This window comes from Peromyscus maniculatus, chromosome 12 (genome assembly GCF_049852395.1).
Source record: "Peromyscus maniculatus bairdii isolate BWxNUB_F1_BW_parent chromosome 12, HU_Pman_BW_mat_3.1, whole genome shotgun sequence".
Taxonomy (NCBI): Eukaryota; Metazoa; Chordata; class Mammalia; order Rodentia; family Cricetidae; genus Peromyscus; species Peromyscus maniculatus.
Window position 1 is genome coordinate 3,095,405 of NC_134863.1, and position 26,714 is coordinate 3,122,118.

General features: G+C 41.1%; 1 pseudogene; it reads left to right on the top strand.

Moving 5' to 3' along the window:
• Positions 1 to 9,440: 9,440 nt before the first annotated feature.
• On the top strand, positions 9,441 to 12,090 carry LOC102922946 (nuclear receptor coactivator 4 pseudogene; annotated as a pseudogene).
• Positions 12,091 to 26,714: the final 14,624 nt, after the last annotated feature.

Consider the following 26,714-nt stretch of genomic DNA (forward strand, 5'->3'; position numbering starts at 1 on the left):
TATCAATCCTCCTGCCTGTGTTTCTCTGATGCTGGAATTAAAGAAGTACTCACCATGTCTAACAGAAACCATTTCTAAGGGACCTTGTTTTGGTGACTATATTTTACCACATTAAATGAATGGAATCAACAAGATTTTTATTTTATTTCAAGTTATATTTGGCTAAGGTAGAAAAAACACTGGATATTATCTTAGATATGTAGTTTGAACATAACATTTTGTTTGTTAATATAGCGAATGGGAAAATTTGCACTAACTCATCAATACTTATTGAATGAGAACTGTATTGGGGTACCAAAACGAATGAAAAGCACAATAAATAGGTGTTGAGACCCTATTCTGTGACTAAGACAAATCTGAGTACTAACCAAACCCTTTGTAATTTCCCTTGGGCAAACAGATAAAATTTAGACTGCACTTGTAGAAGTGGGGATGTATTTCAGGGAAAGAAACCTAGACTGGCCAGCTGTGTGGCTCCTGCCTACCATTCCTCACTTACAAGGCTGAAACAGAATGATTGTGAATTTAATGCCAGACTGCTGTTAAGTTTAATGCAGAGACACTGTTCACAAAAGGAAAGGAAGAAATAGAGAAGAGGAAGGTGAGGTGGCTTACAGTGTGTGAAGCCCTGGGCTACTGTGTGAAAGGCTACCTTTCCTTCTAGCTGCCACTTAGATTGCCAAAGGATTCCAACACTGCAGATGATGATGAAGTCATCCACTTCTTTGGGAATTAACATAATGCCAGACTAGGGGTATTTTTAAAAGGCTTTGAACTGATCTTCTATATTTTCTAATGTACAAAAATTATATGTTGGAAGCCAGGTGTGGTAGCATAGACCTTTAATCCCAACACACTTAAGGCATAGGCAGGCACATCTCTGTGGGTTTGAGGTCAGCCTGGTCTATATAGTGAGTTCCATGATAGCCAGGGCTACATAGATTGTCTGTCTGTCTGTCTGTCTGTCTGTCTGTCTGTCTCTCTCTCTCTCTCTCTCTCTCTCTCTCGTGTGTGTGTGTGTGTGTGTGTGTGTGTGTGTGTGTGTGTGTTTTGAGGCTAGAGAGAGGCTAAGTAATTAGAGGCACTTATTGCTCTTGCAGAGGACCCAGTTTCAGGTCCTAAGCACCTACATGATGGCTTACAGCTCTCTGAAAATCCAGTTCCAGGAGATCCAACACTCTTCTATCCTCTATAGGTTGTAGCATGAATCTTAAAAGTTCTTATTAATAAAATCAAACCCGAGGCCAGTTATTGGGGTGAATACTGGAAGGTCAGAGAGACAGAACAAGCCATAGCTATCTCACCTTGCCAATTCCTCAGCTGGTCCTGTTTCCTCAGACTGGAAGCTTCTGTATCCTCATCCCAATGGCTCTCAGCTGAACTGCTGCTCAAAAGCCTGAAGCTTAACCAGGCCAAATGCTTAACCAGCCAAATGCTTCTAGTTTCTCGTCCTCATGCCTTATATATCTTTCTGCTTTCTACCACCACTTTCTGGGATTAAAGGCTGGCTTCCTGGGATTAAAGACGTGAGTCACCATGCCTGGCTGTTTCCAATGTGGCCTTGAACTCACAGAGATCCAGAGGGATTTCTGTCTCTGGAATGCTAGGATTAAATGCATGTGCTATCACTGCCTAACTAGTGGCTTTTCTGTTCTCTGACCCCAGATAAGTTTATTAAGGTACACAGTATTTTGGGGAACACAATACCACCACAATAGGTACTACACATATGTGATGTATTTATATATGTGCAGTCAAAATACCCATACACATAAAATAAAAATAAATAAAGGTCTTTAAAACAACTTTATGACAATGGATTAGACATTGTTAATGTAATTTTTCACTGTAACCTTTTATTTTAGACAAAAAAAAGGGGAAATGTGGTGATATATTGTGTCACCTTATCTGGGGTCAGAGGACAGAACAGCCACTAGATAGACATAAAGGCCTGAAAATGGTGGCGTTCACACCTTTAATCCTATCACTTGGGAGGCAGAGATCCATCCGGATCTTTGTGAGTTCAAAGCCACACTGGAAACAGCCAGGCATGATGACTCACGCCTTTAGTCCCAGGAAGTAATGGCAGAAAGCAGAAAGGTATATAAGGAATAAAAACCAGGAACTAGAGCTGGTTAAGTTTTTAGACTTTTAGCAGCAGTTCAGCTGAGATCCATTTGGATGAGGACTCAACAGCTTCCAGTCTGAGGAAATGAGATCAGCTGAGGAAGTGGCAAGGTGAAGTGGCTGTGGTTTGTTCTGCTTTTCTGACCTTCCAGCATTCACCCCAATACCTGGCTTCAGGTTTGATTTTATTAATAAGATCTTTTAAGATCTGTGCTACAACTTTACTTGTGTTCTGGGCTTAGAGACTGAGATGTCTAAAGTAATGTGTTTCATTAAGACAATCCCATGCATATAGGTCATTAACACGTTGTTGTAATCTTGTAGTCATTCCTTTCTCTAGCTGATTCCCCTCCTTCTGACAAGAAAGCTCCTGTTCTCCTTTCATGTCCCCACCAAAAATGTGTAAAGATACTTTTTTTTCTCCACATATTCAGTGACATTTGCTCTTTCTTTTCTTGATGATGACCATTCTGACTGGATAAGATAGAATTTAAAGGCTATTTTAATTTGTGTTTCCCTGGTGGCTGATGTTTCAAATTGCTTTCCATTGTTGTGATAAACATCATGACCAAAAACAACCTGGGGAGGAGAAAGTTTATATGTTCCAATCACAGTCTATCATTAAGGGAAGTCAGGGCACAAACTCAGAGCAGGAGCAGAGGCAGAAACCATGAAGGAATGCTATTTACTGGCTTGTTCCTCATGGCTTGTTCAGCTTGTGTTCTTGTATAACCCAAGACCACATGTACAAGGGTGGCACTACCCACAGTAGGCTGCGCCCTACCTGGGTCCTCACCATCAATCCTTAATCAACAAAATTCCCCATGGACATGCCCACAGGCCACTCTGATGGAGGCAGTTCTTCAGCCAAGGTCCCCCCTTTCCAGATGACCCTAGTTTCAATTAAGTTTATAAAAACTAGTCAACACAACTAAAAATGTTGAACACTTTTTCAAATACCTATTGACCATTTGTATTTCCTGTTTTATTTATTTATTTTTGTGTATGGGTGTTTTGTCTGTATGCATGTCTGAATAACATGTGCATGCTTAGTGCCCACAGAGACCGATAGAGGGTGTTGAATCCCCTGGGACTGGAGTAACAAAGGGTTATGAGCTACATTGTGTGTACTAGGAGTTGAATACAGATTCTTTGGAAGAGCAACCAGTGCTCTTAACTACTGAGCCGGCCCCTGTGTTTCTTGTTTTGAGAATTATAAAGTCATTTCATTTGCCCACTTTTTTTGGTTTATATTTTGTTTTTGAAATTGGGTAGGTTGTGTTTCTTTAAGGGTACAGGCCCTAGTGAGTTGAAAACTTCTGTACAACAAAGGAAACCAGTTCTACTTCTTGTTAGTAAGTATCAATTGCCAATAGATTTTTCACTAGAAGTGGAACTTTGTATTCATGTCCCTTCTCCATATTGGAATTTTGTCTGCCCTGAGCTTGCACAGGTCTTGTGAATCCTATCTCAACTTCTATGAAATCATATGTGTAACTTCCCTGTTGTGTCCAGAAGACACTTTTCTTGTACTCATTCTCTACGTCTGGCTCCTATAATCTTTCTACTCCCTTCCGCAATGATCACTGAGTGTTAGGAGGATAAGGTATAAAATAGGCATGTTATTAAGAACTGAAAACTGCACAGTCTTTTGCTCTCTGTACCTTGACCAGTTGTGGATCTCTGTGTTAATTGCCCTCTACTTCAAAAGGAAGTGTCTCTGATAAGCACCAAGAGATGCACTAAGCCACAAGTATAACTGTAAGTCTGTAGGGATCAGTTTAACACTGCATCCATTTTGCAAAGTAATAGAAGGAGTTTCTACCCAGGGCTTATCACCAGTCTAGGCACAAATTCTTCATCCCAATAATGGTGCCAAATATGGGTTTTAAATAAGAAAGTGTTTGGCTACTTGCATCACATCTCTGCCATCACTGCACCAATGGGCGTGTCTTACCAGGCCACTCATGGATGTGGTTTTCAGGCTTCAGAGCTAAGTAAGATTGATGCTTCTCTTTCTCCTCTAGTGGCATACATACCACCTTCCAGCACTATGAGAGCTAGCTAGAGGTTATGAAGTTTATAGCTAAGTACAAGTTTGATTCCTCTGTTCTTCTCTGTCATTCAGCGTTCAGGGTCATCAGCAATAGGGTCTTTACTGTCAAGCTCTGGAGGATAACCAAGAACCTTGACAATAGCTTATAATATTTTGGGATTTATAGTGTAGTAGGACAGGCTCATAAGGTCAAGGAAATTGGCTCAGACCAGTTGCCAAGGCATGCATATAACATACTTCCTTATGAGTCAACCTGGAGTCTGCCTGAGGGCCTAGCAACAGGCACTGTCAGAGTTCCTGATTGTGCCCAGCCAATGAGGGATGACCACGCAATGCCACCAGATTTGGACACAGTTTGGGTGCTGGGAGGAAGGTATATAAGACTTTTCCCATTATTGAATAAATGACCTTATTGTTTGCCTTCAACTGACTCCCAGTGTCTGTGCTGTTGATGCTACACTTTCTCATCTCCTCCCACAAGGGAGCCATTAGGATCCACCAACATCTGGTGCCTGACCATGGGGCTTCTGTTACTTTCTCTTTCCTAGTGCAGGTTCTGATTGTCTCCCTTCCTGCACTCATGATGCTTGACAGCACCCTCAAGATAGTGTGTTTTGGTGAGAAGGCTCCTCAGTGTTGGGTTTGTTCAGTCCCTTTGGCAGATAAGCATTGGGACCCCCATTTCTTTCCTTCTTTTGTGTTGTCTGTCATGTTTATCTGTCCATCCCATTAGGAAGGCACATTTTTTTTTCTGTCTCAGTTTGCCTGGTGCCTCCACATAAGGATTGGTACCCCAGGAGGTGAAACCAAGGCTCAGCTCCTGAATGCCATCTCTCATCTGGAGACACCATGTGGGTATATGGCTGTAGCCTAAAAAGCCACAAAAGTCCCTCACTAAGCACAAGACATAAGCTTCCAATACAAATTTTCACCCCTGTTGACTGTCATCTTCTCTCTGACAGTTGTTTGCTTGCTGTTTCCCTCTAAAAGATGGATAATCTTTTCATCACCTCTACCACTTCCATATCCAATATCTCTACAATATCTGATGATGAGGAGACAGACAGTTTGGGCCCCACGAAATCTGTCAAGGAGAATGCAGCTGTCATTAAGTCATGTGCTGCTCCCCCCTCTGCTCCACCACCAATGCAGCTGACTATATCTCTACTGCCTCTGCCTCCCAAGTGCTGGGATTAAAGGCGTGCGCCACCACCGCCCAGCTCCAAATTTTTATTTTTAAACAGATGAATAATATTCCATTATTTAAATGTACTACATCTATTGTTCATTCATCACTGGTGGACATCTAGATCAAATTTCCAATGAAATTCTTCACAGAAAGTAAAAGCTAATTTTAAATTTCATATGTAAACACAAAAGACCCAGCGTAGTTAAAAATGATCCTGAACAATAAAAAAATAGCTGGAAATGTCACCACTCAAGATTTCAAGTTATACTATAATAATAAAATCATCATGGTAGTAGAATAAAAACTATAGCTGAAGTTTTCCTGTGTCTACCAGGGTCCTGCAGCCACTCAGACCCAAGTAAACACACAGAGACTTATATTACTTATAAACTGTATGACCATGGCAGGCTTCTTGCTATCTAGTTCTTATATTTTAAATTAACCCATTTCTATTAATCTATAAGTTGCCATGTGGCTTGTGGTTTACCAGTACTTTTACATCTTGCTTCCTCTGTGTCTGGCTGGTGACTCCTGACTCAGCCCTCCTGTTCCCACAGTTTTCCTCTCTCTTTGTCCTGCCTATAATTCCTGCCTGGCTACTGGCCAATCAGCACTTTATTGATTAACCAGTCAGAGCAACACATTCACAGCATACAGAGTAATACCCACATCACTTCCCCTTTTCTTTTTTTTTTAAAGGGAGGTTTTAACTTTTACATAGTAAAATTACATATAACAAAACAATTATCAAGCAAGAAAAAGCAGTCATTTAGTAGTTACTATTGCTGTGATGAAATACCATGACCAACGCAAATTGGGGAGGAAAGGGTTTATTCAGAGTATTCTACATCACAGTTCATCAAAGGAAATCAGGTCAGGAACTCAAGCAGGGAAGAAACCTGGAGGTAACCACTAAAGCAGAGGCCATAGAGGAATGCTGCTTACTGGATTGCTTTACCATGGCTTGCTCATCCTAGTTTCTTATAGAATCCAGGGCCACCAGCCCAGGGATGGCACCATGCACAATGGGCTGGGCCTGCCGTCATCAATCACTAATTAAGAAAATGCCCTATAGGCTTGCATACAGCCTGACTTTATGGAGGCATTTTCTCAATTGAACCTCCCTCCTTTCAGATAACTCTAGATTGTGTGTCATGTTGACATAAGACGAGCCAAAGCAGAGTTCTCAAAAGACAAAACAAAAATGCCCGAAAACCACAGTTTTAAATGTTCAGCAACCCTTGCTTTCAGGGAAATTCAAATTAAAATGATTGAGATTTTATCTTATCCCAATCAAAATAGCTAAACTCCGACAAATGTGGATAAATACCGGCAATGATGTGGGGAAACATATATTGGGCTGGCTAGTTTTATGCTAACTTTACACAGGCCTTGGTTATTTTTGGAAGAGAGAACCTTAAACTGAGAAATGTCCCCACCAGATTAGCCTGTGGGCAAGGATATGGTGCATTTTCTTAGTGATTGATGGGGAAGAGCCCAGCTCAGAGTTGATGGTGCCAATGTATGTTGGTGGGGGTGGGGGCGGGGGTGGGGGCGGAGAAACAACTTGACCACACAGCTGCCATGACAGGCTTAGAGGCCCAGACACAGCTTCTGGCAGGTAACACCTGGACCCAGGAAAGCCATAAGCTGACTTTACCCAATGGGGCCTGCATCTAAGAGGAAATACCTGACATTCCAAACATTCCCCATACCCCTAGACAAATGTCAGCCAACCAGGGTCCTGAACCCTGGAAATCCCCTCACCCCAACCTCTGCTATGATAAAAACTCTACCCTGCCTGAGCTCAGGGCTCTCTGCTCTCACTTCTGCACCAGACAGAGACCAAGCTCTGGAGCTTGAAGATAATAAAGACTCTTTGCTTTTATATATGGGATTTGGCCTATATGGTGGTCTTTTGGGGAGTCTCAATGATAGAGTGGGTGGCAGTTGGAACAAGTAGCTGGGTGCTGGGGTGGCCCATGAGCACTGTGGGGCTGGACACAATGGGTTTGAGGTCAGGCCCCTGGGGGGGGGGGTCCTCGGGGTGGAGACTTTGTGGTACAGTGCAGGCAGGAGCCAGCAGGGGGCCTTAAGGAGCTTAGAGTGTGCCTGAGCCAGGCAAGGGCAGGTGGAGAACTGTCCCTCCAGGGCCACAGCTGAGGAGTGGCCTACAAGTCTGGGGGTCCAGCTGGGGCATGGAGTCACTTTCAGTCTGCTGCTCTCCTGTTCTTGAGAATCTGGGGTTAATAACAATCTTTCGCCCCCATGCTGCATGCTGTCCCCTTCCTGTTCCATGAGGTGGGGCTCCCACGGCCTGCCCTGAGATCGCTGATGAAACCTGAGAGATGATTGGCTCCTAGGGTGGAGTGGAACATCACTGCCTATGGTTGCTAAGCTATGGCGGCTGTGTTATAATGCTACAGCCCGGGCTGCCTTGATCACTCAGATACAATAGTGTCTTCATGTTGGTAGTGCTGATGCAAATTTAGAGTTATTCTTGTTATGGTATATGCATGTATTTCTGTTCTTGTTTAAAATATTGTAACTTTACAATATATTCTAGACTGCTGAGGGGAATCACACGAAAGACTTTGGTAAGAGTTTCTGTGTTTTACAAAATAGGAAAAGTGGAATTTGTCTAAAGTAAATGTCTGAGAAATCAAAGGAATGGACTGAGGGTATGTAGAAGGTTGTAGAAAGTCAGAGGGGATGTGAACTATGTTTGTTGTGGTTTCTTATACCTGCAAATACTGAATTTAAAAGTTCATTCTGGTTGGTTTTCATTTTAAAATTAGCTGATGATTCTGCAAACAGTTTATGTTAGAAATGGGGATATAATGTGTGTGTGTGTGTGTGTGTGTGCGCGCGCGCGCGCGTGTGTGTGCGCGCGTGTGTGTGCGCGCGTGTGTGTGCGTGTGTGTGTGAGTGTGTGTGCGCGTGTGTGCGCATGTGCGTATGTGTGTGTGTGTGTGCGTGTGTGAGTGTGTGTGTGTGTGTGTGAGAGAGAGCCTCTGTGTGTGTGTATGTGTATGTGTGTGTGTGTGTTGTGTGTGTGTGAGTGAGTGTGTGTGTGTACGGACGCATGTATAACTTGGATTTAACTATATGTATGAATGTAAGCTAGCTTTAACTGTATGTGTGTGTATATAACTTGGACACAACTGTGCATATGTGTGCAAGTAATTATTGTTTAGAAAAACATGTTTTAAAAAGTAACCACATGGCGTTCCTCCATCTTGACTGGTGACCTCATCATGATGTATGCAGCCACAAGGCTGGTAGCCATCTTTTACTAAGGTCATAATGATCTATTGAGATTAACAAAAGTTAGAGATTTACACCTAAGTACTTGTATCTTTACCAAGTGCGCAACAGCAAGCTTCTAGAGAATTTAAATGGATGGCTTCATATGTTTAATAAATAAGGTATTTGATAATATTAAAGCTGCACCTCAATGCTTTTATACACAAGAATGTACCTTGCTCTGGCAGCTATACTTTGTAATTTAAGAGCCATCCAGGTGATAGTCACCAGAAGCACCAGCCACAGAGAAATGGAGCAGGCTGAGATCTAGAAGGCAGGCTATGTATATGCTGCCAAGGGTAGGACCAAAGAAATGATCCAAGCCTCTAAGTCAAAGAACCAAAAGGATTATGAATGAATACCAGATATTGAACTTTGGGATTGTTTGCTTTATACAGATTGGGGTTATGCCATGTTTTCTTCCTCTTAAAATAAAAGAAGGTTCTGTATTGTTAATATTTGGACTTAAAATAAAAGGCTAAAAATTAGGGTCACAGCTATAAGCACCAAATACTAACCAGAAACTGGGATGTCCATTTCTTGTGATGCAGCAAGATAATGACCTAAGCAATCTGGCAAAGGGCTTGGAACAGCTTCTGACTCCATGAGTCTTGACCCTTTGGGGGTTGGTAAAACCTTTTTACAGGGGTAGCCTAGGACCACCTGTATGTTAGATGTTTGCACTGAGATTCATAACAATGGCAAAACTGCAGCTATGAAACAACATTGAGAAAGTTGAGAATCAGTGAGGCTTAAGGATGTATGCCTATTCTTGTAAGCCAACCTGCCATTGGTCATCAGGCTCCTTAAGTACCCAGTGCCAACCCACAGGACTGGCTTACCCCAAAACAGACCTTGGAGAATAGTCAGACTTCTGCCAGAGCCTGCAGTTTCTTCAGCAATGCCTGGGGCAATCTAAAGGGCTTAGAAAACTGGCTCCTCAACAGTCATCAAGACATTCCTGGAAAACCAAGTTCCTCAAAGTGTAACAGCCATGGTAGCACCAGCTCTTTCTCTACTGAAGTTGAAAAAGTTGAAGATGTAGAGCTCCTTGATCAAGATGACCTGGACCTGTCTGATTGGTTGGTGACTCCCCAAGAACCCTGTGAACTGGAGAAGCCTGAGAATGGTAGCTGTGAAACCAGTGAGAAGTTTAAACTCTTATTCCAGGTGTTCACAGAGCCCTACAATGTGAATGATTGGCTTGTCAAGCCTGACTCCTGTACCAACCGTCAGGGTAACCAGTCCAGAGGTGTGGAGATTCAGAACCTGGGCAATCTGAAATGCCTGAATGACCACTTTGAGGCCAAAAAAACCACTGTCAGTCCCCAGCGTAACCACCGAGGCTTGGCTTGTCCAGAACCATCAGGACCCATGTAAAGTAGAGGAAGTATGCAGAGCCAACGAGCCCTGCACAAGCTTTGCAGAGTGTGTGTGTGATAATAACTGTGAGAAGGAAGCTGTGTATAAATGGCTTCTGAAGAAAGAAGGAAGGGATAAGAATGGAATGCCTGTGGAACCCAAATCTGAGCCTGAGAAACACAAAGAGTCCCTGAATCTGTGGCTCTGTCCTTCCAGAAATGAGCTAATTGAACAAGCTAAGGCACCCAAGGCAGTGGCTCCCGCTAGAACTGCTGATTCCTTCCAAGTCATAAGGAACAGTTCCCTGTCAGAGTGGCTTATTGGGCCCACATGCAAAGGAGGGGGCCCTAAGGAAGTGCCTAGTACTGAGGAGAGAGCTGGCAAAGAAATGCTTAAAGTCCCTATGGCCACTTCCTGGTGTCCCTTTAATACTGCTGACTGGGTCCTGCCAGGAAAGAAAGTGGGAACCCTCAGCCAGTTCTCCTCTGGAGAAGATAAGTGGCTACTTCGAAAGAAGGCCCAGGATGTGTTTCTTAATTCACCCCTACAAGAAGAACGGAACTTTCGCCCAGATTGTTACGGCCTCCCAGCAGTTTGTGATCTCTTTGCCTGTATGCAACTTAAAGTTGATAAAGACAAATGGCTGTATAGAACTCCTCTACAGATGTGAAGCAATGGACTACTAGAATTGAACAGCTTTCCTGCAGATTACCACACATCCTTGAGCTGAGTGACTGTGACTTGCCAAACCATTGTTTATTCCAGGCCTGACTAGTCAACTTAACTCCTTTCCTGCTTAGTTTTGAATTAGTAAACAGAAATCATCAAATTATGAGCTAGTGTGTGAAAGAATGCCAAGTGATTCAGTTCCTTCTTAGAGAAGCACTAACTTAACTCCCATACTAGAAACAGCATCTTGGTACACTGGCCGTTAGCAGGTCCACAAGAAACACTAGTTTTAAAAGTGAAATATTTCTATATCAAGTGTGTTAGTGTATTCTAAAACCAGTAAACTTTGCTGACTTTTGATTGTCTTTTAGCTGTTTCTCTTGCTATGGGCTTCTAGTGGTCTGAAATTTTTTTGTTCAGTTGATAGAATATTTCACACAAAAATAATTAACCCTGCCAATACAGTATATTTTGCCCTACTGAATGTCTTATAATGCAATTTTTGATATTAATCATCAGATATTTAGCCTACATGTCATTCCTAACATTTTTCATTTGAAAGAAATTAAGTATCAAGTGAGCTCTTTGAAAAGGACTCTATTGCTTCACGACTACTTTTAGGGCAGTCAGAGCACCTGAAGTCCTACAAACCTTGTCTTTAAAGAGCCCCAGGCCATCAGAAACAGAAAGGCAAAATGTGTTAGGGACGTAGTACCTGACCACTCATCACACTAAGAATTTATTGGTGCATCCTGTGTAAATGGAAGCTGAGCTTGACACCTGGTGCTCTTAACTAGGGATAAAGTCAATGTCCTGTCACTTCAAGCACAGCATCCTGAACCTCCAAAAGTATGGTGCAGTGACATCTTGATTAACAACAGGCTGTGCCCAACACTTGTGCCTTGGAGTGTTTATTGAAACTTCCTTGAGTTATGCCTACATTTTAGAGAGTTTCTCTGTAGGAGAGCAACAGGATTTCTGTTTCACAATTCTCCAAGATAACTTAGCTGCTTTCTCCGCTTTGAACTATTAAGCCTCTGAACTGCCTATGCTATTGGAAGAACTTGTGGGAAAATTGTATGTCCCATAGTGACATTATCATACAGCTTTACTAAAGTTCTGAATGACAGCTGAAAAGAGCCTCATATTTTCTTATGTCCCCCCAGATGCCACTGAGTATTATAAAGTTGGTGGGTAAAAACAATTTAAGGAGCCTTCCCAACATCTTAGGTTGCAGGCAACTTTGTAGTTTCTCTTTTGAGGTCTAACACACTGTATTTTACATTATTAAAATGTAATTTAAGTTAATCACTATGCTAATGATAAATAAAACATTCTTTTGCATTGGTTTTATATCTCCATTAAAAGCATAATGGCCACATCACAGTTGTTTGTGTTGTCTGTAAAGCTCAAAATGTTAATGTTTGGTTAAGGATGCAATAAATAATATGTACAATGAAAAAAAAAAAGAATGTATGCCTAGCCTCCTTGCCTTTGCTAAATTTGTTAAGCTTAAGCTATTTGGATAAACTGAATCATATATATGTTTTATATTGATATTTTGTTTTGGTTTCTTTCCTGAACCCATATTTGATACTAGAAGAGCTTCAATTTAAAATCACTGTTTTTAAGGATACTTATTGTAGACTATTAGAGAACATAAGTAAATAGTCACTCATAAATAATCAAGTTCTTTAATTGTAGTCATGATAAGTACTGATGTAATTAATTACATGGATAAGTTTTACTCAGTCCCTTGCATATGTTTTCAGGGTTGAGTTTAAAACAAGTAACTAGAAACAAAGTTTGTCTATTTAGATATACCTGGACAACCCTCATACTTCAGAGATCTGCAGAATATGGTATTTGAAATGTTGATTTAAAAGCTTATTATATCAGACAGACTTCCAGATCCTAGCAGTGACCCAAGGTATCCAAAGAAGATTACGTATGGAGCACCAAAATGTCTCTGACTGGATTATGGCAATTCTGACCACAGGGCAAGATACTCCCAATGCAACACCTGCTGCCAGGACCTGGCCCAGACTGTGGACAAGCAACAAGACTTCAAGGAATTGATTGCACCCCTTTTTGCTTAGACAAAGTAAGGCCAGTCTTCCCGAATGTGTTCCTCTTATACAGGAAAAACTCTGCCTTATTGGCCTGATGGCCAAATAAGATGATGCTTTTTCAATACTTGTGCCTCCAACACTATGGAGACATGGGTGTGGACTGGTCCCTGTCATTTATAGAATTGGAAGCTGATTGGTCTGCACTCAGATATAATTTATCCTTCTCAGATCTCTGATAGTACCGGTATTTAGGCTAGCTATAACTTTGTCAGCTTGGCGGCATCAGACAACCAGATCCTTCTGCAAGCCTATAGCCAGTTTGTTAGCTCATTTTTAAGAAAGTGTTCTAAGTTATAAAAGTTTAAACAAGTCATAAAGCTTTAAATATGAGTCTAAGAAAGGTCTGAGGATATGAAAGCTTATAAGCTTTGAGTATCTCGGAGAATGATTTAAGATATAAATGAGAATTGTAAAAATATAAATAGATAATTTAGATTATGAGAAATGTTTCAGGTTTCTCTCCCATTCTATGATATAACAGTTTAAAGCTTAACATTTAATAGAGTTCTGATAAGGTAGTGAAGTAATGACTGCTTATTATTCAGTCACAAGCTCAACATTTTAGATTTCTTTTATTTGTTATCTAAATATATATAAATTTAAACCTAGAAATGCCTCTCATCAGGCCAAAATCTCTGTCGGATTTATGCTTGGCTCTCTGGAAGAAAGAAAATGCACATCCTTTTAACCAAAATTTGTAGTTTTTGTTGGGACTCAAAGGTATGTGTCAACTCCTGCCGTTTTACAGATACTCATCACCTGCTTTGTCTATGATATGGATTTCAGTACATATTGGTAATATTAATGTATCTAAAACATTTATGTCCTTTTGTAAGGTAGTTTGTGTAGGTCTCAGAGGATTAAAAGAGTTATAAAACTTGGATCCACTTCACAGAGGTCAGAAGGACCCCCACATAAGTACAGCTTATTCGTAAGGATAGTATTTTTTTTTCTCTTTCCTGGTCTGAGGACTCCTGTTCTTCCCAATTACTAAGGATATGGGCCTAAGTGTTCCAAATAAGTTCATAAATTTTAACTTCTGTTCCTAGTTTAAGTTTGTCTCAACCAATTTCCACTTGGCTGGAAGATATCTCCAAGCTTCAGTTGCTGACTACACTGCTCCAGTTGACTTGCTAAAAGCTGACGTGGACCAGCCCAGCCAATGTGATTGTTCCCTATATCTACAAGGTCAGATAGCCACATGCTTCTGACAGATGCCCCATTGCTTAGCCTTTGACTAGCCTTTCAGCCTTAGACTAGCCTTTTAGTATTTTGGGGGACCTGACAACAGTGTCCCAGTGACAGCTCAAAGCAGTTCCAGAAGAGAATATTTCATCCTATGTTCCCCATCCAGAAAAGGCTGAAATGCTGAGTCAAAAGGAAACGTTCTGGCATGGAGGCAAGATGGCTAATTATAATCCCCATTGACATACCAGGAAAATAGGCTCAGAATTGTCGATTGATAAATTTATTAACTGAAATGGTTCTGCAATAAGATGAGATGCTTGGTCTTCTTTGTCCAGAACCAAAGAGGTACTGTATAAGATCATAATCTGGCTGTACCCAAAGACCAGACCTACAGGGCCATACAGATGTCACTGCTCTAGAAAAATATGTTAGCTAATGCTTCTTAGGTCCCAATACGCTTAAACCTCTGGAGAGGTAGGACTCATGATTGAGTCCTATCATTGGTACTTGTGAAGGGGGAGAATGTGCAGGGCCCCAGCACAGCTTGACCACACAGCTGGCATGACAGGCTTAGAGGCCCAGACACAGCTTCTGGCAGGCAACACCCAGACCCAGGAAGAGCCATAAGCTGACTTTATCCAATGGGGCCTGCATCTAAGAGGAATCCAAACACTTCCCATACCCCTAGACAAATGTCAGCCAACCAGGGTCCCTGGAAATCCCCTCACCCCAACCTCTGCTATAATTTAAAAAAAAAAAACCACCCTGCCTGGGCTCTGGGCTCTCTGCTCTCACTACTGCGTCAGACAGACAGAGAGACAAAGCCCTGTAGCTTGAAGATAATAAAGACTCTTTGCTTTTACATATGGGATTTGGTCTCCATGGTGGTCTTTTGGGGGTCCCTGTGATCTGGGCATAACATCATCCCTGGGCTATAAGAAAGCAGGCTGATCAAACCACAAGGAACAAGCCAGTAAGCAGCATTCCTCCATGGCTTATTCTTCATTTCCTGCCTCTAGGTTTGTGACTGGAGTTCCTATCCTGACTTCCCTTGTTGATGGACTGTTATCTGGAAGTGAAGGTGAAATAAATTCTTTCTTCCCCAAGTTGCTTTTGGTCATGGTGTTTTGACACAGCAATAAAAAATAGTAACGATGACACTGATTTACTACTGGTCGGAGTGAAAACTGGTACAGCCACTGTGGAAATCAATGTGGAGATTCCTCAGAAAACCTAGAAATAGATCTACCACCTGATCCAGCTAGAGCACTGAGCACATAGCCAAAGGACTGTATTATATAGGGATAAATACCTAGCCAAGTTTATTTCTGCTATGTTCACAATAGCTAGGAGATGCAATGTTTGTGCCTGACACCTTCACCAGAGACTAAATGGCTGTAACTCTGTGGTTTGTTCTCCCTTGGTCTGTTTGTCTGTCTTTGTGACTATGATTCTGTGATATCTGAGATCATAAACTGTTATGTCCCCTCCTGTGCCCTTTCCCAGTTAAGACTGCTCTTAGCTCCCTTTATGCTTCCATATAAATTGAAAATTTCTCCTCCCTAGTGTTTTGAGAAACGTTATAGGAATTTTTTTTTTTTTTTTTTGGTTTTTCGAGACAGGGTTTCTCTGTGTAGCTTTGTGCCTTTCCTGGAACTCACTTGGTAGCCCAGGCTGGCCTCGAACTCACAGAGATCCGCCTGGCTGTTATAGGAATTTTTAATGGAATTTTTTAAATCCACAAATAACTTTTCATATATACACATTTTTACTATATTAATTCTGCCAATCAATGAGCTTGAGATGTCATTCTGTCCTCTACTGTGAGGATCTGAGAAAATCTTGAATTAGTGTGGAAAGAGCAGATGAAATCCTGAGTGGTTGTACATTGTTGGCATGGACACAGCCATGTAGTGCACCAATGCTTCTGATCCATTGGGAATTGGCTAGGCCCCTCCCCCTCCCCTGAGATGGGGCTCAGAGGGATGACAAAACCTTTCTCTGGTCATAATGTGAATGTTGGCAGTATATGCAAAAATGAGCAACCACAGCTTCCCCCTCCCAGATGTTTACAGCTTGAAACTGCTCATCTACAGACACCTCCTACTGGTTTTCCAACTACCACTCCATTACAGTACACAGAGCCCACCTGACCCCAGCTTTTCTGTGTATGTGTGTCTGTGTGTCTGTCCTTTCTTTATTCCCTCACTATCTCTTCTCAGGTTTCCAGGACCAAGCCATACTGAATATGGCACTTGGTCTTTTTCTATTTCTCTCTTTAGTGGTCAAATTCATATGGTCTTAACTTCAAAAATACTTGTAGTCTTTAACAATTTTAGTGCTGCTTAAAAGTCCAAAGAAAAGGAAGAAGAGGAGAAAATCATCTAAAATCAAAGTCTCATCTGAGACTCAGCACAATCTCTTAGTTGTGAACATTTATGAAATCAGAATCAAGTGACACAATTCCAACATACAGGGTACAGATTTCCATTCCAAAGAGAAAGAATAGGGGTATAGCAAAGACTGATTGGACCAAAGTAAAACTAAAATCTAATTAGTCAAGCACCAAATCTTGCAGATGTTTGTGTGGCATCTAGACCTGATGACGGAATCACCTGGCCTCCAAAGGGCTTGGTAGCACAGGTGGAGGGGTGTGGCTATCCAAGCCCTTTGGGGGCTTCACTCACTATGCCTGCATATTTCCTCAGTGCCCATCCCATGGTACTGGGATCTCCAACATTCTGGAGTTGTCATTAAAACTTAGGCTTTATCTTTATGACTTCATGCAGTGGCCTCTTGGAGCCTCCATGCATATGACTCTGGCCCTGACACATATTGCCTAACTTTACAGGCTCTGTGAAACCATGGCTTTCAATACCGTGTCTTTCATGACTACAAAATGAGTAGTATGTAGACATTACATTGCTGCCTGGTTCTGCTATCTGGTAGAGATAGAACTTGTCCCCCTTAGACTAAACTTATACTGGCATTTGTTTGTGGGCCATGGGGAAATACTTTCCTAGGTTATTTTTGAGCAAGGAGACCATCAGTGTCATTCCAATTTAGGATCTCTTCTTTAAATTAATTTGCATTTTCACGAAATGGAGTCTTAGGCAGCTTTCCTGTTGTCCAAATGCAGTGCTTAGGTTCTCTCTTCAGTTGTGCTAATATGTCTAATAATTATGGATGCAATTTCAGCATCCCTTTCTGTATATACCCATCAGTGAAAGACCCCCAACCCATGCTTCTAACTCCATCCACTCCCACCAAAGTTTCTTTCCCCATCTCTAGCCAGAGAACACAGACTCTCCCCAAATCAGCTCCACCCATTCCAAGTACACACACCTGATCCCTTCTCTGAGCAAACACCAGACTGGCACAGTCAACTACACCTACCCTGCTGATCTGAGGACCTACCCTCTTCAGCAATGGGGAGCACTAGCCCCATACCAGTAACTCTACCCACTCCTATGACTTGACTTAAGAAACACATGTTTACTTGCCCTTCTGTGTCCCTTTCCACATACACCCGTCAGAGAGCCCCAACCTTAACTGATATCCCATCTACCCATGCCCCAGTCTCCTTCCCTTATCCCTAGACAGGAAGACTAGATAGACTCCCTCTTCAACTCAACTTCACACAGCCTCACCTACTCTACCCATCCAAGCTTCACAAATCCAGTCCCTTCTCTGGTAAACACTAAACTCAGAACATGTACTCAGAAAACTACATCTACTTCCTAAACATGAGGACTGCCTCTTCCCAGGGAAGAGCACTACACCCACATTAAGAACTCCATCCACCCCCACAATTCATCTGAGGACCACGCATCCCACACCTGCCTTCTGACTGCACTTCCTGGTCCTCTTAGGTAGGGAATCTCAGAACTACCCATACCCTTTTCTGAACACCCCCCCACACACACACCACCAGACTTCTAAAGATTGACTTGTGAGAATCTACTAACTCTACAAAGGTTCTGCTCCTTGACTTAGAAACATCACTTAGTTCAAACCAAACTGGGTTTACTTCTGAAATCCCATTCACACATCAACACTGAATTGAACCCTAGGCCATACATTTGACCAAGCAATGAGCCAGTTGAAATAACAGGAAACAAAACTTCAAACACCCATTCAACAAAAGAGAGTAGAAAACTCTAGATACCAAACAAAAACAAACAAACAAACAAACAAACAAAAAACCACTACTCATGACCTTACTTCAAATGCCAGGTCATACCATAAATACACAAACATGAATAATAAAAACCAAGTCTCCGTCAAGAATTTGTGCTCCCATAGTAATGTTCCCTAAGAAAAGAGACTTATTTGATATTAAGACAATGATTTCAAAACAGCAATAACAAACATGATGAAAGAACTGAAAGAGATATGGGTAAGTGCTGAAATGAAAACAATCAATTGATGAAAAGTTAAAAAAACAATTCAAGATATGAAAACAAAATGTAATAAATCTGTAGAATTTTTTAAATACAGCCAAAAGGAAACAAAACTGTCAGGTATTCATTCAAAAAATTCAGAGGAAAGCATCTCCAATAGATTGGACATAAGTAGAAGAAAGAATACTAGGTCTTTTTTTAAATTTAATTTAATTTTATTTTTCTTTATTAAGAAATTTTCTACTCACTCCTCATGCTACCCACAGACACCCCCTCCTCCCTTCTCCCTCCTTCCACCCCCAGCCCTCTTTCCCAAGCCACCCTGCATCCCTACATCCCCCAAATCGAGGTCTCCCATGGGGAATCAGCAGAGCCCAGCTCACTGAGTCTAGGCAGGTCCAAGGCCCTTCCTACAGCACCAAGGCTGTGCAAGGCTGTGTCACACCACAGGCACCAGATTCCAGAAGCCTGCCCATAGACCAGGGACAGACCCTGATCCCCCTGCCTGGGTGCTCCCCAAACAGTTCAAGACAAACAACCATCTTCCATGTCTGGGGGCCTAGTCCAGTCCCATGGGGGCTCCACAGCCACCAGTCTACAGTTCACCGGTTTCCACTAATGTGGCCGGTCATCTCTGCATGTCCTCTCATCATGATCTCCACGTCCCTCACCTGAACTATCTCTCCTCTCTCTCATCAATTGGATTCCCGGAGCTCAGCCTGGTGCCTGGCCATGGATCTCTGCATCTGCCTCCATCTGTTACTGGACAAAGGCTCTATGATGACAGCTAGATTATTTGCTAAGCTGTTCACCAGAGTAGACTGGTCCAGGCACCCTCTCGACCACTGCAGGAGATCAAGGTGGGGTCAACCTTGTGGATACCTGAGAGCCTCCCCAGCACCCTGCCTCTTCCTATTTCCATGATGTCCTCTTCTATCATGGTATCTTCCTCCCTGCCCTCCCACTCTGTCTCTGGTCCAGCTTGACCCTCCCATTTACCTATGTTCTCATTCCCACTTCTCACCCTCTGACACCCCCCCAATCCAGTCCACTTATGTAGATCTCATCCACTTCTCCTTCACAGGGTCTTCCATGTGTCCCTCCTAGGGTCTTTTCCTGTTAGCTAGCCTCTCTGGAGTTGTGGGTTGCAGTCTGGACATCCCTTCCCTCACATTTAGTATCCACTTATGAGTGAGTACATACTATGTTTGTCCTTCTGAGTCTGGGTTACCTCACTCAAGATGATATTTTCTAGATCCATCCATTTGCCTGCAAATTTCATGATATTGTTTTTTACTGCTGAATAGTACTCCATTGTGTATATGTGCCACATTTTCTTTATCTGTTCTTCAGTTGAGGGACATCTAGGTTGTTTCCAGGTTCTTGCTATTATGAATAATGCTGATATGAACATAGTTGAGCATGTGCCCTTGTGGTAAGATTGAACATTCCTTGGGTATATGCCCAAGAGTGGTATAACTGGGTCTTGAGGAAGAATTATTCCCAACTTTCTGAGAAACTGCCATACCGATTTCCAGAGTGGCTGTACAAGTTTGCACTCCCACCAACAGTGGAGGACTGTTCCCCTTGCTCCACATCCTCTCCAACATAAGCTGTCTTCAGTGTTTTTGATCTTAGCCATTCTAACAGGTATAAGATGATATCTCAGAGTTGTTTTGATTTGCATTTCCCTGATGACTAAGGATGTTGAGCAATTCCTTAAATGTCTTTCAGCCATTTGAGATTCTTCTGTTGAGAATTCTCTGTTTAGTTCTGTAGCCCATTTTTTAATTGGATTGTTCAGTATTTTGATGTCTAGCTTTTTGAGTTCTTTATATATTTTAGAGATCAGGCCTCTGTCAGATGTGAGGTTGGTGAAGATCTTTTCCCATTCTGTAGGCTGTCGTTTGGTCTTATTGACTGTGTCCTTTGCTCTAAAAGAGCTTCTCAGTTTCAGGAGGTCCCATTTATTAATTGTTGCTCTCAGTGTCTGTGCTACTGGTGTTATATTCAGGAAGTAGTCTCCTGTGCCAATGCGTTCCAGACTACTTCCTACTTTCTCTTCTATCAAGTTCAGTGTAACTGGACATATGTTGAGGTCTTTGATCCACTTGGATTTGAGTTTTGTGCATGGCGACAGATATGGATCTATTTGCAATCTTCTGCATGTTGACATCCAGTTATGCCAGCACCATTTGTTGAAGATGCTTTCTTTTTTCCATGGTACAGTTTTGGCTTCTTTGTCAAAAATCATATGTTTATAGGAATGTGGTTTAATGTCAGGGTCTTCAGTTCAATTCCATTGGTCCACATGTTGGTTTTTATGCCAGTACCAAGCTTTTTTTTAAATTACTATAGCTCTATAGTAGAGCTTGAGGTTGGGGATCATAATGCCTCCAGAGGTTGCTTTATTATACAGGATTCTTTTAGCTATCCTAGGCCTTTTGTTTTTCCATATGAAGTTGAGTATTGTTCTTTCCAAGTCTGTGAAAAATTGTGTTGGGATTTTGATGGGGATTGCATTGAATCTGTATATTGCTTTTGGTAAGATTGCCATTTTTACTATATTGATTCTACCTATCCATGAGCATGGGAAATCTTTCCATTTTCTGATATCTTCTTCAATTTCTTTCTTCAGAGACTTAAAGTTCTTATCATACAGGTCTTTCACTTGCTTAGTTAGAGTTACCTTAAGGTATTTTATATTATTTGTGGCTATTGTAAAGGGTGATGTTTCTCTGACTTCTTTCTCAGCCCTTTTTCATTGGCATATAGGAGGGCTACTGATTTTTTTGAGTTAATTTTGTATCCTGCCACTTTACTGAAGGAGTTTATCAGCTGTAGGAGTTCCCTGGTAGAATTTTGGGGGTCACTTATGTATACTATCATATCATCTGCAGATAATGAAAGTTTGACTTCTTCCTTTCCAATTTGTATCCCCTTGATCTCCTTTTGTTGTTTTATTGCTCTGGCTAGAACTTCAAGTACTGTATTGAATAAGTATGGGGAGAGTGGACAGCCTTGTCTTGTTCCTGATTTTAGTGTAATTGCTTTGAGTTTCTCTCAGTTTATTTTGATGTTGGCTGTTGGCTTGCTGTAAATTCCCTTTGTTATTTTTAGGTATGTTCCTTGTATTCCTGATCTCTCCAAGACCTTTATCATGAAGGGGTATTGGACTTTGTCAAAGGCTTTTACAGCATCTAATGAGATGATCATGTGGTTTTTTTCTTTCAGTTTGTTTATATGGTGTATTACATTGACAGATTTTCATATGTTGACTCATCCTTGCATCCCTGGGATGAAGCTTACTTGATCATGGTGGATAATTGTTTTGATGTGTTCCTGGATTCGGTTAGCCAGCATTGTATTGAGTATTTTTGCATCAATATTCTTGAGGGAGATTGGTCTGTAGTTCTCTTTCTTTGTTGCATCTTTGTGTGGTTTTGGTATCAGGGTAACTGTAGCCTCATAAAAAAATTGGTAATGTTCCTTCTGTTTCTATGATGTGGAACAATTTGAAGAGTATTAGTATTAGCTCTTCTTTGAAAATCTGGTAGAATTCTGTGCTGAAACATCTGGTCCTGGGCTTTTTTTTTTTTTTTGGTTGGGAGACTTTTAATGACCATTTCTATTTTCTTAGGGGTTATTGGTCTATTTAAATAGTTATCTGGTCTTGATTTAACTTTGGTATGGGGTACCTATCCAGAAAATCATCCATTTCTTTCAGATTTTCCAGTTTTGTGGAGTAGAGGTTTTTGAAGTATGACCTGATGATTCTCTGGATTTCCTCATTGTCTGTTGTTATGCCCCCCTTTTCATTTCTGGTTTTGTTATTTTGGATGTTCTGTCTCTGCTTTTTGGTTATATTGGATAAGGGCTTGTCTATCTTTTTGATTTTCTCAAAGAACCAACTCTTTGTTTCATTGATTCTTTGTATTGTTCTCTTTGTTTCTAATTTATTGATTTCAGCCCTCAATTTGATTATTTCCTGGCATCTGTTTCTCCTGGGTGAGTTTGCTTCTTCTTGTTGTAGAGTTTAAATTGTGTTGTTAAGTCACTAGTGTGAGATTTCTCCAACTTCTTTATGTGGGCATTTAGTGCTATGAATTTCCCTCTTTGCACTGCTTTCATAGCATCCCATAAGTTTGGGTATGTAATATATTCATTTTCATTGATTTCTAGGAAGTCTTTAATTTCTTTCTTTATTTCTTCTTAATTTCTTTCTTAACCCATTGAGACAGAGCCTGCCAGCACCCAACTGGACTAAGAGGCCACTTGACAGGCAGACATCCTGCAGACAGGTCAGACTACCACCATCTACCACATGGTAAGACTACAGCTACTCCCTGAGACAAAGCCCACTAGCACCAGTTGGACTAAGAGCTGATCCCTGATACAAAATAGTCCATCAGCATCAACTAGACCAAGAGCTCCCACTGGATCAAGAGTATCAATCAGACCAAGAGAGGTTCCCTCAGACACAGACACCACTTGCATGAAGTAGAGAGATGGGTAGACTCCTGCTCAAATATACAGCCAACAATATAAAAACCAATATGGCTCCATCAGAACCTACATCAGCAAGACCTGAACATCCCAACAAAGAAGAAATGGAAGATATCTACCATAAAAATGACTTTAAGAAGATAGTAGAGATCTTAAAAGAGGAAATGAAAAATTCCCTTAAAGAAAATGAGGAAAAGTCAAACAAAAAAATGGGAAGAAATCAATAAATCCCTTAAAGCCAAGAGAAAGCAATTAAACAAATGAGGGAAACAGTTCAAGATTTCAAAACTGAAATGGAGTCAATAAAGAAGACACAAACTGAGGTAGTCTCAGAGGGAGGGTGGAATTTGAGGGAGGTGGGGCTTGGGTTACAGAGTCTGCCTGCCAACTGGCCTGAAACTGGAACTGCAGTGGGTGGTGGTGTAGGGGCGCAGAGTTGTGCCCCCGGGCCCAAAGCCTAGGGACTGGGGTGTTTGGGTATGAGGATAAAGAGTCACCTCTTAGTCCAGTCGGGTGCTGTTAGGCTCTGTCTCAGGGAACAGTTGCAGTCTCTGAATACTAGGTCTTAATGACAAGGTAGAGTAATTTGGATCACTCAGTCAAAGAAAAATGTCAAATTCAAAATACTCTAAGAACAGAACATGCAGAACTCTGAGACACTATAAAAAACAAAAGCAACAAAAATAAAAACTATAAATAATAGATAGAGAAGATAGAGAAGAAACCCAGATCAAAGGTGCAGAAAATGTTTCAACAAAATCATAGTAGAAAACTTCCCTAATCTAACAAAAGAGATGACTATTGAGATATGAGAGACATAAAACACCAATTAGATAAGACCAGAAAGGAAACTCCCTGTGTCATATAATAGTCAAAAGAATGAATGTACATAGGGTATTGAAAACAGCAAGAGAAGGGTTGGAGAGATGGCTCAGAGGTTAAGAGCACTGGCTGCTTTTCCTAGAGATTCTGAGTTCAGTTCCCAGCATCCACATGGTGGCTCACAACCATCTGTAATGAGATCTGGTGCCCTCTTCTGGTGTCCAAGCATGCATGCAGGCAGAAGACTGTATGTATAATAAATAAAGATTTATTTAAAAAAAAAAAAAGAAAAAAAAAAGAAAACAGCAAGAGAGAATGATCAGTTACATACAAAGGAAGCCCATCAGAATCACCGTTGAAGAGACTGCACTAGTGCTCCAGGAGTTATGAAAGACTACAAGTGCCAGTCCAGACTACTATACCCAGAAAAACTATCAGTCGTACTTGAAGAAGAAAGAAAAATGTCCACAGTTAAAACAGATTTGCAAAGTTTGTGACCCCTAAGGCCAAATAGAAAAACTCTGAAGTTAAATAATGTTCATGAACCAAATGGACCTAACAGATATTTATTTACAGAACATTCCACTCAAACACTAAAGAACATACATTTTTAGAAGTGCTTGGAATTTTCTCCAAAATAAACCACATATTAGGACACTAAGCAAACCTCAATCAATATTGGAAAATTGAAATAACATCATGTATTCTATATGACCACCATTCATTAAAGATAATCAACGACATAAGAGAGACAGTATGTAAACATTAGAAAATAAAGAAAATTCTCTAGATCAACAAAATTGGGTGAAGAAAACAAGTCAAGAAGGAAATTTAAATTTCCTAGAATTGAATGAAAATGAAAATACAACATACAAAATTCTATAGAATAAAATTAAAGCAGTCATAACATAAAAGTTTATAGCACTATGTGCCTATGCCAAGAAATTTGAGCAATCCCAGATTAGTAATGATTTATCTGAAGTCCAAGAAAAAGTGGAATAACTAACATCAAAAAAAAAAAAAAAAAAAAAACTAGGCAGGAAGAGATGTCTAAGGCCAGAGCTGAAATTAATGAAACAGAAACATAAAAAGGAAATAAAGGAAGAAAGGAAGGAAGGAAGGAAGGAAGGAAGGAAGGAAGGAAGGAAGGAAGGAAGGAAGGAAACAATAAAAAAATCCAACAAAATAAAGAGTTGGTACTTTGAAAATATTAAAATAATTGACAAACCTTTTGCCAAACTAACCAAAAGAAATTGAGAAACTATATACACTCAAAAAATTAGAGATGCAAAGGAAGACATTACAACAGGGGAAATTCAGAAAATTATAAAAGATGCTTTAAAAATCTATATTTGACTCTGGCCAGGGAAGCAGGTGGGCTAACTGCAGATCTTCACCTCTCTCTTATCTCCTTCAAGTCCAATGCCTCAGTCACATCCCCAGCCTAGTATCAGACCACCTCTGCAGTCCCCTTCTCCTCTACCCCCATCTCCAGTGGCTCACACAGATCTTCCTGGGACTTTAACTTCTTTCCCTCCACGCATCCCTTTATCCCAGCCCCCAACTCCAGCAGAAATTCACTGGGAACTCACAAGACACTCCCACAAGGAAAAGGGGCAGCCTAACTGTGCATCTCCACCTCTGCCTCTTCTCCTCCAAACCCCAGATCTCACCCCCAACTCTGTAGCCAGTCACCTGCTTTGGCCGCTCCATTCTCTCAATCCCCTCTCCAGCTAATCATGCAGATCTTCTCCAACCTTCCTGCCCACTCATTCTATTATGCCAGCCACAAACTCCAGCTGACACTCTGAGAAACCACCAGCCAAGACTGCCCGAGAAGCAGGCAGGCTAGTGAAACAGGTAGGCCAACTTCAGATCTTTACTCCCCCTCCATTCCTCCAAATCCAGTCGCCTAGGCTCACACTCAGCTCGGTAGCAGACCACCTGTTGTATCCTCTCCTTCCTCTTTGCCCCCATTCCCAGAGAACTAAGCAGATCCTATTGGAACATCCTGCTTTCCTCCCTCCTGTGTATCCCCTAAGTGCTCCCCAGACCATTCCCATTCTTTATTGTCAGCTCCCAATATCTAGAAACATATTTTACCCAGAACTCCCAGGGGCCACATCTAATGGAATCCCAGAATTCGTTACCAGGCAACATACAACCAATATGATCTCCAAATAACCAGAGAGGGCAACAGAAACAAAGGAACATAACACCCACCCAATAAAGACAAGACCAAATATCAGCACCTAGAATTACAATGTTCTCAAACCCAGATGCCTAGAAACCAATGTAAAAACACAATCAATAACAGCCAGGACAATGTCTCCACTAGAGCCCAAGAACCCTATGCCGTAATAAGGCCCGAGTATTGCAACATTCCTGAAGCACAAGACAAAGACCTTAAAATACCTTTTATCAATATGACAGAGGTCCTTAAAGAAGAAATTAATAAATCCCGTAAAAAAGTATGAAAACAAAAATGGGAGAAGAAAATGAATAAAAAGGCTTAGTGTTTGAAAATGGAGATAGAATCAATAAAGACAATCAAGACTGAGAGAAAATTGGAAATAAAAAAATTAAAAACTCAAACAGGAACCACAGAAACAAGCCTCACAATCAGAATATAAGAAATGGAAGAGAATCTCAGGTATTGAAAACAAGATAGAAGAAATATATACCTTGGTCAAAGAAAAATGTTAAATCTAAAAACATGCTGGCACAAAACATCTAGGAAATCTGGATTCTATGAAAAGACTAAATCTAAAAATAATAGGAATAGAGACAAGAGAATCAGGTCAAAGGCACAGAAAATATTTTCAACAAAATCATAGAAGAAAATTTCTGTAACCTAAAGAATGAGATGCCTCTCAAGGTACAAGTAGCATACAAAACACCAAATCAACTGGACCAGAGAAGAAATTTCCTTCAGCACATCAAAATCAAAACAT